Genomic DNA, 18,315 nt, shown 5'->3' on the forward strand with positions numbered 1-18,315 from the left:
TTAATGCTTACCAGCTTGGGTTTTATTTTGTTTTAGAAGAAGTCTGCTTGTGTTATTAAATATTATAAAATGCAATTCAAAATGTATATGCTCTAAACTTAAGAACTTTTTTTTTTTTTAAGATTTTATTTATTTATTTGACAGACAGAGATCACAAGTAGGCAGAGAGACAGGCAGAGAGAGAGGGGGAAGCGGGAAGCGGGCTCCCCACCGAGCAGAGAGCCCGATGTGGGGCTTGCTCCCAGGACCCTGGGATCATGACCTGAGCCGAAGGCAGAAGCTTTAACCTGCTGAGCCACCCAGGCGCCCCTAAACTTAAGAACTTTTAAAGAATAAATTATTTGTGTAGCTTAGAAGGAGGTTCAGTTGGTGACCATAAAATTAGGTTGTGACATGAAAATTTTCAAATGGTACAGTGTAAAGTTCTTACAGTGTTTTTTTTCTGATTTACTGGGATATTGCTTATGCTAAAGTAAGATATCTGAGTATTTTTAAGTACTTAATAAAAAGTTTAGTACCCTACCAACTTTTTAAAGATCTGTTGTTCAGATGCAGCTGTAAAGCAAGAGCGATTGATTTTCATCTCAGTGTTTAATTGCATTTTTAACTTAGGGTTGGTGGAAATAATTATTTGAGGAAATTTGTGGTGAGAATCAGTAAGGGATAAGACCTTCAACAGGTTATTCTTGCCACATTAAGTCTTGTGGTAGGGAGGAAAGAGTTTATTTAGCAGAATAACAAGGTACTAGGGCTCTGGCACAAGCAAAGGGGTGTTGGAGGAGGGTTCTACTACTGCGGAATAACGAGGTCTTTTCTGACACATCAGTGTTCGCCTTCACTTCATCCCTTCCTAATTGCTCTTGTTATAGTTTAGTCTCACCCCTTCAGCAACTTGGTTACCTTGCTATGAAACAGTGGTAGCAAGTCTTTAGCACTAAGTTTTTTTTAGCACCTAGTCTGTAACATATACATGCACTATCCTTGTTAGTTTAAAAAGAACCCAAATTATTAATGCGTTTTGGCAATATTGAATTAGTACACAATTTTAAGCTTACCAAAGGAAAACCAAAAAATCATGAAGATGAATATTGAGCCCTCACCCCCTCCACAAAAGTGTTAGTTGGACTTCCCTCAACTGCACACCCCTCAAAAGGAATTTTAGTAAATGTGTTTTTCTTCAAACATGTAGAGTATTTCCATTCTGCTGCCTCCAAAAGTGGCAATTTAGAAAATGTTCCATAGTGATTTCTGTTAAGTGCCATCATCCCTACTTTTATAGTTTGTATGTGTGTGTTAACCCTGTTTTGAAGCTGAGTAACCCATACTGTGGCCATTGAACCTGGTCTCTCTTTGTTGTTAGAAATTTACTTTACAGAATTGTGCTAGGGTCTTTGGGAAAAGAAAACGAAACTAGTGGCGAAAAACAAGTCCGTTTTAAAAGCGTTTTAGACATTACCTTGCATTTTTTTCTTTTAAAACTGCAATAATTTATGTATTTGTATTGTTCTGCCTTGGAACTGTAACTACATATGCTTGTCTACTTTTTTAATTTTGCAACAATAAAATAATATTTTGTTATCAGTTAGCTTCAGCGTATGTTTTTAAATGTGCTTTTTTCTTCTTAAATTGTTGACCTCTAAGAAGGGTCTGGTTTTGCAGGCCTAGGGAATCTACTTAACCATCATTTTCTAACAGTTTATCTTAATGTTTTGTGAAAATCTCTTTTTGATAGTTAACTATTGCCTCTGTCCCAAGAGTCCAGAAACAGGAAGTAAGATTCCTGTGGCTTGTTAGATGTCTGGGCAACTTTTTAAATTGGAGTGTACTTTCCATACAATAAATACACAGATTTTACGTGTGGTGTTTGAGTTTTAACAAATATACATAACTGGAGAACCATCAATCTTTGCATCCCTTGCTAGTGTCTGCATTCCCTATTTCCCTTCCACTGTTCTGATATCTAGCCCCATAACTTGCATTTGGCTGCTTCAGGACTTCACATAAATGTTATCATAGAGGATATTCTACAGTCACTTGCCTCTGGCTTTTTTCACTCAACTGGATGCTTTGAAATTCTTGCATAGTAACTCAGATCACTAGTGACGACTTTTTTTTTTTCTGACTAGTGTTCTTTTATTGTATGAATGTATTATAATTTGTTTATTCATTCACCTGTGATGGACATTTGAGTTATTTCCAGTTTGGGGCTAATATGAATAAAGCTGTTGCGAATACATTTAAATTGGCTGTGAAAAGAAAATTAGAAATAGAAATTAAAGTATTCAAGGTCACTTGTGGTTAGCATCATGAATCTGACTATTTACAATTAACAATTATTCCCCACAAATGATTTTTAAAATAATGTATATCCTTTTGGATAGCTTAAAATTAGGAAACAAGGACAGTTATACAGAAGAGCAGAGGCAGAATACAAAACAAGGGATGATGGAGAAATGGAACATTTAATGGGTTGTAAGAGAACAGGAACCATCCTTGAAGCTCTTTTGAATGTCTAACGGTCTAAGTCACACCACTTTGTTTTCCAGAGGAGGCAATGAAGACCAACTGAGTCTGGTTTGAAGAACATACTGGAAAGAGCACCAGACCACAAATGACATTGTTCTCCTGTCTAGCTTTAACTACTTTGTGATGTTAAGGGAAGTTGGTCACTTAACTTTTCTAAGCCTGAATTCACCAAGCTGGAGCAAATAGTAGGTAAAATGCAAGCCTGCTGCTCCTTTATCACCTTTGTTCTTGCCCACTTTCTAAGCCTTCATGGGAATTCTTATAAAATGATTTGTTCTCCCTCATTTTTAAATGTCATTATCGGGCCTGGAATTCTTTGCAGGTATCTTAGAGCCTAGCAAGTAGGTGTGCATGTGTTGGATAGAAAGGAGGGAGAGCAGCAGGCAGAATAATGTCCTTTTCATATCACATATACTGGTATTCTGAGTTAATGTAAAAGGTTTTACAGGTTTTCTGGTTTCTGATACAGATGATATCTTAGATCACTACTATCTTAAATTACACGACTTGCAAGTTTGTGTTAGTGTTTTCTCTCGTGTGTGTGTGTGTGTGTGTGTGTGTGTGTGTGTGTGTGTTCTGCATCTGAATTCCATTCCATTGTTCAAATGGCACAAACCAAAAAAATAAAAATAAATGGCACAAACCACCTTCACCTCTAGAAGCAAAAACTTAATCCCAACCTCTCTTGCATCTGAGACACCTTACCCTGATTGGCAGAGCAGAGAATCTGGGTAGGGGAGGATCCATCTTGAGAACAGCAGTGTCCATCAATAGGAGAAACACCCAGTATCCAATATCCAGTGAGGGCAGCAGGTAAGCTCCTGGCACTTAGTATTGAGTAGCCATTGCTCTGTGTAAATCTGCCCATGAATCTTGGACGTTTTGTTCCCGCTGGTTTCCAAGCATTCTGGGTGATCTCTGCCCATTGAATAAATTCCTTTTCCACCTAAGTCAACTAGTTGCTTTCCCTGGCTTGTAACTGAGAAGTCAGTTACTCCTCACTTCATCCACTGGGTCCATGTCCAATGCCCTTTTTTTTTTTTTTTAAGATTTTATTTATTCATGTGACAGAGATCACAAGTAGTCAGAGAGGAAGGGAAGCAGTCTCCCTGCTGAGCAGAGAGCCTGCCTCGGGACTTGATCCCAGGACCCTGAGATCATGACCTGAGCCCAAGGCAGAGGCTTTAACCCACTGAGCCATCCAGATCCCCCTGTCCAATGCCCTCTTGTTCTGGGATCTTAACACAGTTGGTTTCTAAAAGTGAACTGCTGAAAGCCCTCAGGACCCCCTGGTCTGCCTATTGGGTCAACTGAAAATGATGGGGGAATTCTGAAAAGAAAGTAAACTTTTGGTAATGAGGATATCCATTTTCCTGTTAAGCGTGTTCATTGTTCACACTTGGGGTGACACCATTCTCCACTAATTACTGAAAGTGCTCATGGTTTTTATCTACCAGGATCTTGGAACAGATGATTTAATATAAACAGTGAAGATCATAACTTTAGCTCAGGGCTTTGCCTGTGTGCTCCCTGATAATACTTCAGCCCGGTAAGTATCTGTTGAACAAATGTGCAAATGAGATCTCAGAGACAGCACTAGGATTGCATGTCCTTTAGAAGTAAACCAGTAGTTACCCAAAAAATGCCTAAGGCCTTCATCCAGTGATTGACTACATTTCTCCACATATCCCACTCTTCCCAACACCTCCATGACTATTTCAGGCCTTTGATAACTCACACTTGTTCTGTCTCTCTTTCTTTTCTATAACACTGGTTCTTCTGAATTTCATAGGACATATGTCACTTGACTGCACCTCCAAAGTTTCTGAATCAATAGGTCAGAGGTGGGACCTATGAATTTTTATCTGACAAATTCCCAGGTGATGCTGATGCTGCTGGTCTACATGGCACTTTGCAAACACCAATCATCCATTGCCCCAGAGTTTACTTTCCAAAAGATGTAATAATATTACTTCCCTGCTCATACTTTTCTAGATGACCACTGCCAATAAAATGAAAATTAATCCTCAGAGCTCAGTTTTAAAAGCCTTCACCATTTGGCTCCTGCCTATTTTCCATTTAAATTTTTTCATCAGATTGAGACTTGGTTATGTGCCAGGAACTTTCACAAGCCCTGTAGGCTTTGGGCCAAGGGATACAAAAGCCAACAAGACTTTCTTGGCCAACTGAAAAGGATTCCAGCCCATGGTTAAGTTAATAAGGACTGAAAAATGTCCACTGGATTTAGCAACCAAAAATTCAATGAGAACAGTTTTAACGGACCTATGGGAGCAAAAGATCACAATGAATTTAAGTGTGGGTAAAGAGGTAACATAGTGGACCTGGGTGTGATCTCTAAGAATTTTAACCATAAATGAAGTTGAAGTCAGGATGTGGATCCAAGGTTATGTTTTTTAAGTTGAGAAGTACTTGATCATGAGTAAATACTGAGAAGACAGATGTAGTGGAGAGGCTACAGATGGAGAAGTAGTCATCATAAAAGCAGTAAAGTAGGAAGAGGCAGAACACAGTAGCACATCTAGAATGGTTTGTCTTTGAAGAAGTTTAGGATCATCTCAGGCTTTCACATTGGAGAGAAGGCAAAACTACAGATGAACGTGTTTGAGGGAGATTCATTGGAGAGTAAGGTGAGAAAGCCTCCACCTGGCTGATTCTATTTTCTTTGAGAGAAAAGGAAAAGATGGCGGGTCGGAGACTCAAAAGTGGTAAAATGCTAAATAGCTGCTTTCTGAGGAGTGAGAGAGGTCCTGGCTCCAAGATACAGGCTTGCCAGACTGTTCAGGAGAGAGAGAGATTGTGGTCCATGACTTGCCGTTGATTGAGTCTCTCCATTTGCGTTCAGATTTTGCTGCTGTCAATATATACAGAGTAGGACTGTTTTTGCAATTGGAGTAAACTAAACTGAAAGCGCTACTGAAAATCGAATCTGAAACTCAGATAAATTTGTGGCTCAAAAAGGAAATTCACAAAAACCTTATCCAAGAGATAAAATTTCAAACACGGGAAAAATGAGAAATTCGGAGAGCTACTACAGATAGTGTGTAGCGGGAAAAAAATCAATTCTGGAGCTTTAACTCAAGCAAGCTTTTCAAGCAATTCTTTTCATTCGAAGAGCAGATTAAGACTCTTGTGAAGGCCAAGACCTTCTAGGCCAGTTGGTTATCAAGCATCAGCAGAAGGAAGTGGGACGTGTCTAACCCACATAAAAGGCAGTTTATAAGAAGTTAGTCGGTATACAGAATGTGAAGGAAAGCCGAGGTGCAGGTACACAGAGTTTCAGATCTGCAACTTTGAAGCAAAGAGAAGGCAATGTAAAAAGAGGATAGCACTTCTAAGGGAAAGAAGTAACAAAATGGGAAGTGATGGAGGTAGAAGAGGAAGTTCTAAAGAGGAAGGCCATTGCCACACTGCATTGGAGAACTTGGGTTTTAACCCTCCTCTGTCACTGCCGGGCACCACTCTACCTCTCTTCTCTTAGTGTCTGTGCTCTCAGCTGTGAAGAGTGGCATTGAACGTGGTGCTCTTTAGGGGAACTGCCAGCCCATATCCTAAAAGGATCACACACTTTATGAAGGCTGTCATGGAAAATCTCCCCCACCCCTGGTATGAACAGCAGAACTAAGCTGAAAAGAACATAAAGGAAGTGTGGTTTCATTCAAGAAGAAACTGTGAGGTGTTTTTGCAGCAAGATATTTCTATGATCATCTGTGACAAAAGAGAAAAGATGGCAGAATTATCCTGGCTCATAAACAGCTATACGATTGTCTATGTAATGTCTGGAGAAAGGAAAACCCAAAAAAAAAAAAAAAAAGACTAAGTCCTACACCTTATTACTTTCCCACAATCTTATATCCGGGAAAAGTATTTCTCTTAGGAGTAAGGGTGGGATGATTCTGCCACACAATCAGAAGTTGGATCACCTGCAGCTCAGCTCCTGAGACCTGGCTCGGACATTCGCACCTGTGTGCGGAAAATGAAAATGTCAAGCAGTGTGATAATCTGTGTAGTAGAATATCACTTATTCCATCAGCAGAACTGCCATGTATCCTGAGATTACATCTTTCCTATTACAGGAGTAGAAAATTAATTGTTCTTTCTTTCAAAAAGTAATAGCCACAGTAGATGGTAGGTTTTTATTTTTATTTAAGTCCTTAGTCAGTAAAAAGTTAAAATCACAATCTTATGTAAGTGATTAACTTAGTGTTCTCCAGAAAAACAGAACCAGTGTGTTTAATATATATATATGTATATATTCATATCTGTATGAATATGTATATATGTATATATATGTACACACACACACAGAAAAGGAGATTGACTGATTTTAGGGAATTGGCTCACACAATTGTGGGTGCTGGCAAGTCTAAAATTTGCAGGGCAAGCTAGAAATTCCAGAAAGAGTTAATGTTGCAGTCTTAAACCCAAAAGCAATATGGAGGCAGAATCTTCTCTCCTTCAGCGCACCTCATTCTTTTCTCTCAAGGACTTTAACTGATTGGATGAGACCCACCTACACTATGGAGTGTAATCTGGGTTTTTTTTTGTTTTTGTTTTTTATTTCTTTTCAGCATAACAGTATTTATTGTTTTTGCACCACACCCAGTGCTCCATGCAATACGTGCCCTCCTTAATACCCACTACCTGGCTCCCCCAACCTCCCCCCCCCCGCCCCTTCAAAACCCTCAGGTTGTTTTTCAGAGTCCATAGTCTCTCATGGTTCACCTCCCATTCCAATTTCCATCTGTTTTATTCAAAGTCTACCAATTTAAGTATTAACCAGATCAAAAAAATCCTTTCACAGCAACACCTAGACTGGTGTTAACCAAACAACTGGGCACCATAGCCTAGTCCAGTTAACACATAAATTCAACCATCACATTTGGTCACTATTTTTTGTTTTGTTTTGTTTTTGTTTTTGTTTTTGTTTTTTTGGTCACTATTTTTTATTTTATTCTAATACTCACTGCATTTGATAAGTCTGAAAACCATGGATCTGACAGTACCTTATCCAGGCAGATGCCACTAAGCCACACTACCCCAAAACATTCAGCTTAGGTTATGATCACTAGAGAAGGAACTGTACTCAGTAGGCTCTTCTACTATTCTGAATGTGTCCATGTGTTCTAAGAGAGCTTAGAGGAACAACTTTTCATTATTTCTTAAATAAGCTTCAGTTATCTACCAATATATTTCCTCTTAATCCGGTGTTGGTCTTAAATTTGAAAACTGAGTGTTCTACAAAAAGTAAAAGATATATATATATAACCTCTAGTAGATGCAATAACCAATAATTTTAGGCAAATTATTGAAGGTTTTAGAATATTGAATGTTGGTTGGTACATCTCTTATTATCTTTGCCCTCTCCTACATCCACCAAACAAATAATTCTTTTGAGAGTTATTTTATTTCAGAGAAGTACCACCAAATCTCAACCACCATCACCCAAAGCAAACATTCTTGAAACAAATTTACTTAGTTCTAGGGGAGACACGGGGTAGAAGAGCCCTAGTGCTCCCCAGAACAGGGTAAAAAAAATAACTAGTTTTTGGCTATCTCACTGTGGGGAGTTTCTTCCTTTTTGTCCTAATCAGATAGTTCTGAGACTAGAAAATGCAGTGTCTTGGGCCCGCTGCTAAGTTGCTGCCACACTGCTTCTCAGAAAAGCACCGGAAAAAAAAAATGTGGGGGCCTTGAGTACCTCTGCTGCCCTTCTGAGAGATTGGGGGAGTTTCCCTTAACAGAAAAGAAAATGCAGGAGGAGTCAAGGGACTGACATGGAAAACCACATTTCCTTTGCTGTCTCCCTCTCTTTTCATCTTCACACCTGTGTGAACAAAGCACCAGCAAACAGAAGTTCACATCCTGCCGGGCAACCCTGCTTTTTATCAAAGTATGGAGGGAATTTGGGTCTAGGATCAACACAGAATGGTCTCATCTCAGAAAACAAAGAAACCCAGGCTGCGAGATACATAAATATCATAGGAAACGACTAAACATGTGGAGCTGAAGGGGCCTTCAAGAGTGTCACAGATTTGATTTGATTTCATTTCATTATATTGCAGGAGAGTCCTTCAAAACAAAAAGATCCTTTAAGAACATAAGATGTAACATACATGAACATAGAGATGTTGCTGCTGTTCTCTACACTGAAGACAATGGAGATTCTTGGAGCCAAGCTCCCTTCACATCCTTCTCCATGACGATCCTGCTGGTTCCCCCAAACTGTCACCTGCACCAAACCTATAGGTCTACTCGAGTGACTACAGCCCAGGGTATCTTAAGAAGCGCTATAAGAAACTGCTTAATCCAGTCTCGCCTCCTTCACTTAAGAAAATTCCATTCTACAGAGCTTATTAGCCTCAGAGGCAAGGACCAAATCCCAAATCTCCTGATACCATTTCCAGAGTTCCCGCGAAATACCACCTATCGCTAAGTTCTTACTTTTTATTTCTATCACATAAGATCTTCTGTCAAGGATATTTCTGTAAGATATTTATTCACACTCTGATGGACCACAGAAAAAAACAGGGGAGGAAAACACAGGGAAAAGGAAAAAAGTAGAGCAAGTTTTCCCTGCTAAGTAAAGCAAGGTTTTGTCTGAACCAGGACAACTGCTAGTGAATCCAGAGAGTATCCTAGATGTCCTCATTCTGGAAGGTAACCAGAATAGGCTCCAGGAACAGTTCCTAGCAGAACCTGAAGACAGCAAGTGTCTTCCTTACGTCAAAAGCCAGTTTCCGCAAGATTTATTCCGAGGAAAAATGAAGGCTTAGAAATACCCATTGCTATTACCTAGGGAAAAAAAAAAAAAAAAAAAGGAAAGCATATGCCCCATTGCTCCTAATTGGTTCTTCAAAACAGAAGAACTTTAACAAGTGTTAAAGTCATATATTACTATAACTGTATGTTCAAGGGACTGTGCACGACATGGGTGGAATTTCCTCTGACAACAGAAGGAAATGATAGTAGCATGTCTAAAATCCAAGTGCCCCATATTCCATATATATTATATTAATCTGTTTTGCAGAGATGATGTATTTCTGAATCACACCCTAGAATCAATGAGAAGAAGGCTAAGCTTAGGTGGTTGGACTAGCAGAGCTCATTAAGCCAAATTCCAATCCCATAAATAAGTGACTTTGAAATGGAAACCTAGCTAGATACAAAGAAACTTTAGAACAAGATCTGAAACTGTGAGGTAAGTCACCCTCTTTTGATCATTACCACTAACTTAATGTTCATTAGAAGTAGGAGGAGGCCCTACCCAATTACATGCTGCCTGGTGTCCTGTTGTGCTAATGGACAGGAAGAGAAAGAGAGACGACTGCGAAGCAAGAACTGGTTGGTGTCTGAAGGCAGGCCGCAGTTGGCCACACATCTGGGTGTGCTGGATTGTTCTGATCAATTTAGGTGAAATCTCATTCCTGGAGATGCTAGAAATAGCACAAGTGAAATGCCCTAAGAAAACTCAGGAAGTTTGTGTTGCTTCTTCCCCCTTCCTTCTGGAATAATTCGGTATAAGAACTACCAGATGAGACAACTAAGTGAGGTGTCCAGAGGGTGGGAGGGCAGCCTGCTGGTGTAGGGTGTTAGAGCTGGAGGTGGAGCCTCCTGATGCAGGCTGACGGACCACCTACAAGATAAGGAGAGCCCCCATGAGGGCATCAGGGGAGATAACGGTTTGGCTGTGGGTTGTCAGAGCCTCTGTGGGTTAAAGAGGGCATCTGGGGTGCCTGGGTGGGTCAGTGGGTTAAAGCCTTTGCCTTTGGCTCAGGTCATGATCCCAGGGTCCTGGGTTTGAGCCCCGCGTCAGGCTGTCTGCAAAGCAGGGAGCCTGCTACCCTTCCTCTCTCTCTCCCTGCCTCTCTGCCTACTCATAATCTCTGTCTGCCAAATACATAAATAAAATCTTAAAAAAATAATAAAAATAAAAATAAATAAAAATAAAGAGGGTATCTGGAGGAGGAAGAGGGAGAGATGGTTACAAACACAGAGACTGATATATTAAGGATAGTGGAAGCCTGGTCTCTCCTTCCTGAAGAGTTACAAATTGGAAAGGGGAAATTCTAGACTGAACTATGTGGTCTTCATTGGAATTGAAGATAATAGAGTAAACTCAGAACTTTCAAGGTGGGTGATAGATAGGTAGATAGAGGAATACAGGTGCAAACGGGTATAACCACACATATACATGCTTGTCCACTGAAAGGGTTGGGACACTAAGCCTGGACAAAAGCAACAAGTATCACTGATTATTCTCTACTGAATCAGGTCCCTTGGGGGAAATGATTGACTTTCGGGCTAGGGCAGGAAAAGAACATGATGAGTCCTTTTGTTCCAAAAAGTAGAAAAATGCTCAAAAACTGATGTGCACATGTCAAAAGAACACAGAAGCCCCATTAAAGGGACCCCATTGGCTACATCAGAGACCATTTAAGTATCAAAACAATTTGTGAATCAATTGAATAAAATGGGAAAATAGGTGTCCACACTGATTTTTAAAAGTGAATCAATTGAGTTTGTCAGGAGAGATGGAAGAGTTACATAATCTCAAAACACCTCCCCATGAATAATTATGATTTACAAAGTAGAAAAGAGTAACTCTACAGCCCTACCCTTATCAAGTTAATCAAAGCAAGGCTGGGGAGTGAGGGCGAAGGTGGGGTTGGAAGAGGCGCTGTGGGAGGCCGCAATAAGGCTTGAGACGAGGACCAAACCAGGCCCTGACTTATGCCTCCTTTAAAGTCCGAATAACCTAACAAAAGGTTTAGGACGGGAAAAGTTGAGTAGCACTGAGAAAGGGTCTGTGCTATGTGTTGTGCGCTTGCCTACGTGACTTCCCTCATGCTTGCTAAACAAATGAGAACAATTCGGTTGGGGTCAAAAGTTCGTTGCTGGTCCTTGCTGCCCTAGTACAGCCCATAAATTACTTTCAGGTTTGCTGTATTTGTACTGCATCAGCCATTTGGCATCACGAGGAACTCGTGGTTGTTTAACTAGACACAGATGTAATATCACTATATATATAGCCTTAATGCTTTGAATAAACTTAGCACTGTTAGACATCCTCCTCAGTGCTCCTCCTGCCCCCATCTCTTTGTCTCTTAAGTTCTTTTCACCATCCTCTTACCCTCACGTTGCTGGTCGATTTGTCATGCCGGCCGCGACAAAGCGCGTACTGCTGTTTTCCATCAGAACATGCAGTTTGATTTTTTTAAATTATATAAATGTAAAACTGATAAAAATATCAAATTGGGAAAACATTCTCCAATTCTTGGGTGTTATCCTTTGGTCTCATTCACTGAAAGCTAGAAAAATAAACAATAAATTTTATGAATTAAGGCTATCCCATGGTAGGAAAGGCTTGAACCCAAAAATAAATGACAAGTTTTTACAAAGAAAAAAAATCATATAATGGCTCTCTCAAAACAAATCCTGACCCTTAGGGTTTCAAATGTTACCAATCTTAAAGAGTCAATTCAAAAATGTAGTGAATACTACTATGTATTATTGTAGGTCATAAAATACTATCTGACATGTAGCGTCTTCCTGATGAGCAAGCGACGTTCTCCGTGCTTTCTACACCTTATGCAAAATTTCTAAAAGAGGCGGGTATAATTATTATCCCCACTCTACAGATGAGGTGCAGAGAATTTAAGAACCAAGCCCCACATCACACAGTTACAGTGAACTTGGATAGTTTCAGTCTTAGGCCTATGAATTTAATCATTACACAGGCAGTTTTAACCCTGGACTCTAAACCTTAGTTCTACCCACCTCACATTTAATCTGTCATCTTGTTAGGTCCGTGATCAAAGGACCAAGACTGATACAAATCGAAGGTCAAGCAAAGCTTTATTTCACACCAAGCACTGAGAATCAAACCGACTGTTCGGGGCCGCCTCTTACAGAGAGAGTGAGTGACTCCCAGCCTCACAGACTAACTTTTATAGGGTAAAGGCCATGTGGTTGGGCCTGGCCACACACAGGTGGTCAATGATATTGCAACACACAGAGAAAGCTGCACAGTCATGCTGGTCACACACGGGTGGCCAATTGAATTACAGTTCACCCCATAGTAGCTATTTGAACTAGCCTATCACCTTGGTCAGAATTGGTGCCCAAAAGTCAGGGCCTACACTCCTTGGTAGCTAGGGAGATAGTATGCGCGCTCCACTGATTGGATGTCTCCACCTGGCCTGACTCATCCCTTCATTCGGGCTCTGTTATCTCCCCCTGACCTGACCCACCCTTGTATTTGGGCTCTCTTGTTAGGGACTGGTCGACCATATTTTACTGGTTTTCCAGACTTGCTTTTAAGTAAGTTCCCCTGGGGAGAGAGGGCAGGGTCAGTTTAAGTTTTACTGCATAAACAACAAAATCACTGTTTAACCTGATGGAATCGCTCTGGCTAAATAGGCCCCTACCGTCTAAGGTCTCTTAACATTGTTTAGGAGCTAACTCTCGCCACCAGTAACTATCTCAACCTTAATTCTAACCCTACTATTTAAAGCCTTGGTTACTAAGGGGCCTTCTAACTCTGTTATGCCCTCAATGTTTGTGTGCCTCCAGAACTCATGTGTTGAAGACTTCAACCCCCAACGTGATGGTGTTAGGAAGTGGGGCTTTTGAGGGGCAACTAGGTTTAGGTAAGGTTATGAGGGAGGGGGCCCACAACAGGATTAGTGTCCTCCTAAGAAGAAGAGAGACCAGAATGTGCTCTCCTGCAACACAGACACCCCCTTCCTCCTTCAGCCCCCTCAACCTTGTGAAGACATAGGGAGAAAGCAGACATCTGCAAGCCAGGAAAGGGCCCTCACCAGGAACCAAATCACCCTCCGTCTTGATCTTGGCTTTCTCAGCCTCCAGAGCTGTGAGAAAAAAATGTTTGTTGTTTAACCACCGACTTTGCGGTTTTTGTTGTAGGGCCTGAGCTGACCAACATTCTTCCCCGAGGCCCAGCCTCTCCCCATCCTTATCCATAGTCCAGACTATCTTCCAAGTCAGCTTTCAGAGACATTTACCAAGTCACATTCATACTTAAAAATGTGTGATATGTTGCCTTAGGGTGAGATTTAAACCCACCAGGAAGGTAATCCAAAACTCCGTATCTTTGGACCCAATTACTTTTACTAACTTTATTTCTAACTACACTTTTCAATGAAATGTTCCCCCCAACTAAGTTGCCAAGCACATCCCATGCAACCCCTCCTCTCTGCTTCTATATATGCTCTCTGGCTGTTTCTGGAATGTCCTGCCCCCGTTCTCTCTCCAGAAATTATTTTTACCTTTTGAGACCCATTTAAAGTGTTTAATCTTCTGAAAAGATTTCTTCAAATTTCTGTGCTCCCTTAACACTTTGCTTATGGCTCTACTTTGGAAAGCCTTTATTTAGGATCCGTTTCAGCCAAAGACTAAAAAATGCCTGAAGGGCAAGGACAGTATCTCCTTGTCTTTGTATCCTCAATTCCTGCACAGAGACTGGTAATAAATGATCATTAAATTAATGCTGAGGGACTGCATTGAATCTACGAATGTACTCTTTCCAGATCTTGGTAGTCAGTAACTTTGATGGCAATGGTAATTCTAATAAGCGGAGGTTTATTTTAGAGATAATCTTGCTTATCTAATTTCCTAACATTGCAAATTTCCTGCAGTTCCACATCCAGTTCACTGATCAACTATCACACTGAAGGATAGCTTGTCAGTACATCTGCAGTGAGTCACTTGCCTGGGGACAAGCGCCTGTCACACATTTACATTTTGCCCTTAAGGTAAAAGCACTTTTTTGTTTTCAGAAAGGGGCAAGAGTCTTGAGAACTAAAACAGTAAATCCAATGCTGACTGTGGTCAGTGATGAAAACCTGGTATCATTTACAAAAATCTATGGTTTTTGGAGGCATGTTCCTGGTTTTGCAACCTCTGTGACTACTAATGAGTTGCCAATTCCCATGTTCCACTCAGATGACTTGTGCAAACAGAGCATGGAACAAGCTCTCTGGCCAAGGTGTTTCTTTAAGAAGGTTTTTCAACTGCTAACTACAACACTGATGACCTTCAAACTCAAACGAGACTCCACGTTTGTATGAAAGGTCACTCGAGGGGAGGCCAGTGAGAGTGACGGCTAAGGACACATCACTTAGGAAGCTCCTACAATATTCTAGATGGCCTGATGCCATGGAAGGAGACAGAAACATTTCTTTGAAATACCCTGCTGTATCATGATTGGAAGTACAGACTGCGGGGCACCAAGGTGGATAAGTTGGTTAAGCGACTGCCTTTGGCTCAGGTCATGACCGTGGAGTCCTAGGATTGAGTCCCACATGCGGCTCACTGCTCAGCAAAGAGTCTCCTTCTCCTTCTGACCCTCCACCTTCTCATGCTCTCCCTCGCTCAAGTAAATAAAATCTTTAAAAAAAGTACAGATGTATTGCAACACACACACACACACACACACACACACCCTCCAGTTTCTGTGTTTACCAGCATGATGTAGCACACTTGAACCTACAAATTAGATTCTTTTCTGGTTAGCAGTAGTATAAAAGAAGAGCACTAAACTAGAAGGCAAGATATTTGACGGGAGGAACTTGGGATAAATGCTAATAGCAAATAATGATGAAACTACAAACACCATGGGTCACAAGTTGCTCTATGGTTTACAACATTAGTTAGTCCTCTTAACAAACCTAAGAGATGGGTGGGTCCTGGGCTGCCTGGGTGGCTCAGTCAGTTAAGTATCTGCCTTCGGCTCAGGTCATGATCCCAGGGTCCTGGGACTGAGCCCCTCATCGGGCTCCCTGCTCAGAGGGGGTCTGCTTCCCTTTTCCTCTGTGCTCTTTTTCAAATAAATAAATAAAATCTTAAAAAAATAAAATAAAAAACCAAGGGGTGAATACTATTACTTTATGGATGGGAAACTGAAGCACAAGATTGAGTTGACCACTTCATGAGGTTGTAAGTGGTGAGGCTGGCATTTGAGACCAGGCATTCTGGCTAACAGGGTCTGGGCTCAGCTGCCATCTCCAACATCTAGCAATTCTAGCATCTGTGTACAAAATGTACTACTGCTCTTCTCGCCTGTTGTTATTCTTCCCATTTGTTTGGGTTTGGGTTTTTTTTTTTTAGATTTTTTTATTTATTTGACAGACAGAGATCACAAGTAGGCAAAGAGAGAGAGAGAGGAGGAAGCAGGCTCCCTGCTTAGCAGAGAGCCCGACGTGGGCTCCATCCCAGGACCCCGGGACCATGCCCCGAGCCGAAGACAGAGGCCTTAACCCACTGAGCCACCCAGGCGCCCCCATTTGTTTGGGTTTTTAAGCACCAGCAGGTTTGCCTTGCAAACAGCCCTCATGCTAAAGAGTATCCATGAAGGAAGATATTATACATTCAATTATATTGTGATATTAATTCAATGGACCAGATAATAGATGATCTCTAAGTTTAAAAACTAGGTGACAACTAATAAAAGTTACTACTTCTCTAGCCAGCATTCAAATGCCTATTCATCAACCTATCCCGAGGTCATAAAAACTCCCATTTTATAACAGACACATACACAGGCATCTCCTATAATTCAACAATCTGCTCCCATCCATCACATCCCGCATTCCCTTTAACCCCAACGAAGTGAAAAGTGCTTCTCTTAAAAAATCGAAAGACCACGTTGAAACCGCACTAGATTCAAGCCCTCTGGTATGCCAGCGTGTTCTCCATTTGGAGAAGCTCTGGAAGCTACTCGGCTCTGCGATCACTTACAACATTGCATCACTTGATACTAAGGATCGACACAAATCACCATTCAAAAATGCAACCAAGTGAGAGCAGTGGAGCCTGCGGAATGAGAGAGGCCCCCCCCGGGGGGGGGGGGTTGTAGTGCTCCAGTGTCTAGTGACCTGATCTCAGCAAAAACGTCTGCTGAACTTGATTTGTCTTATCATTTCACAGCTCTGCTGCCAACAAGATTAAACTTCGGGATTTCCTTTCTTCACCAGGAGTGGGGACGTATCCTACTGTAGCTGCTCCTCCACCTGCAGGTTTTATGGGGGCAGTGAACTAGAGTATATTGTGTTATTAAGCCCTAACCAGGCAGTAAATTACAGGGAGAAAAACAAAAGCGAATTCTGCTGAGGAGGACAGTTTTTGTTTGGCAAGTGAACAGCCGACTCTACCTTACTGAGTGAGCGAATTGTGAAACATTTCTTAGAAATTTGTCATCAAAAAAAATTTTTTTGTCATCATACTTAATCTTTTTTTTGTCTTTAGGTTAGCAGTAGAAGCAATATTTAAAAGAAAGTTTCCACACGGCTGGTGGAGGGGGGTGGGGGTGATGGCAGGGAAGGGACGCTGTGGGAACACTGTGCCCTAGCATTTGTGACAGTTACCGAGTAAACCCTGTTTTGGTAACTGTTAGGATTTTGCTTTTAAATCCATGGATAAATAGGCAAGGAGTGCAGGGGAGAGAATCAAACCCAAATTATCTCAACCTTCTCAGCTGCCTTGAAACTGCTGAGTATGGGTAGCAGCATCTCTGGCTCATAGAGTTGAAATTTTGTGAGGGGAGGTGATGGGGAACAAAAAAGACAGAGCAATGCCACAAAATAGACAAAAAACCGTTCTTTGTCCCAATTGTGTAAAGACAATGGGGGGCAGGAGGGTGAATGGCATTTCCCTGGGAGTCTGAGAGTGTCGGCCTCCCGTGAAACCTATTTCTCTGAGCTTTTTCAACCCCTGGCACCCCTAAGGCTGGCGCAAAATTTGGGAGATAAAGGGTGAGGCATCTTTGCACCCGGGAAGCAGAAAACTCAGCAGCCTCTGTGCTGCCTTCAATATTCCCTGCTTCCTTCAGTAATGACACAAGCAATGCCCAAAAGACCCTTATTAAACACTTCTGTGTGTTACTCTATAAAACAAACAAAACTCATGCACAGGCTATCCTGCACCTATCCATGCCCCCCACGCCCATTATTCAAAACAATGTTGAGGGAATAAAACTGAAGCGAGATCATCATGCATCATGGGATGGGAGTTAGTGTTTTAGTTTAGTAAATAGAGAGCCTGAGGGCCTAAGAAGTTGCTGTACTTTTCATTCCCACAAAGCTTCAAAGGTTCCACTGTAGCCATTTTGAGAACACAGAATTATTGTTCGAGGTTAAAACCATCCATTGCAGGAGCCTCCTTTTTTTAAAGCAAGTTCTCAGACTATAAAGAATCAGGATGAAACTTTATACCCTTTTTCTTTTAAAAAGGGTCACACCAAAATGTTCCCCCAAATTAATGTAATCATAAAAGTCTAAGTATTACATGGTTTCTCTGGAAACAGATTCTCTTCCCCCCTCCAGAGAGAGAGGTAAGCAATCTGTTTGCATTACAAATGACTGTCTGCAAAAAAATTCATCAGAAGATAAGGGACTCTTACTGGAAATTGGAGAATTCAGAAATGTGTAAAGATCTATGAGTTTCAAAGATGATTCACCTTTAAGTTTGCTGAGAAAACTAATTAGCTCTTCCTCAAGAGGGTTCTGTAAGACAAGGCTTTCTCAAGGATCTTTTACAAAAGAAGTGGAGTGAAAAGAGGAATCCAGTATGCCAGTGGAGAGGGTGGTGAGGACAGAAATGATGCTCCTTAATAAAAATATTGAGGACAGTCTGCTCACCACAACAAACAGAGCCATGTGGCTCAAACCGTTATGTCTTAGAATAGGAGCTAGCTGAGTGCCTTAGAGAAAAAAAGAGGGTGAATGCTAATATGTGATGCTCCCAAACATT

Source organism: Lutra lutra, chromosome 1 (genome assembly GCF_902655055.1).
Source record: "Lutra lutra chromosome 1, mLutLut1.2, whole genome shotgun sequence".
Taxonomy (NCBI): domain Eukaryota; kingdom Metazoa; phylum Chordata; class Mammalia; order Carnivora; family Mustelidae; genus Lutra; species Lutra lutra.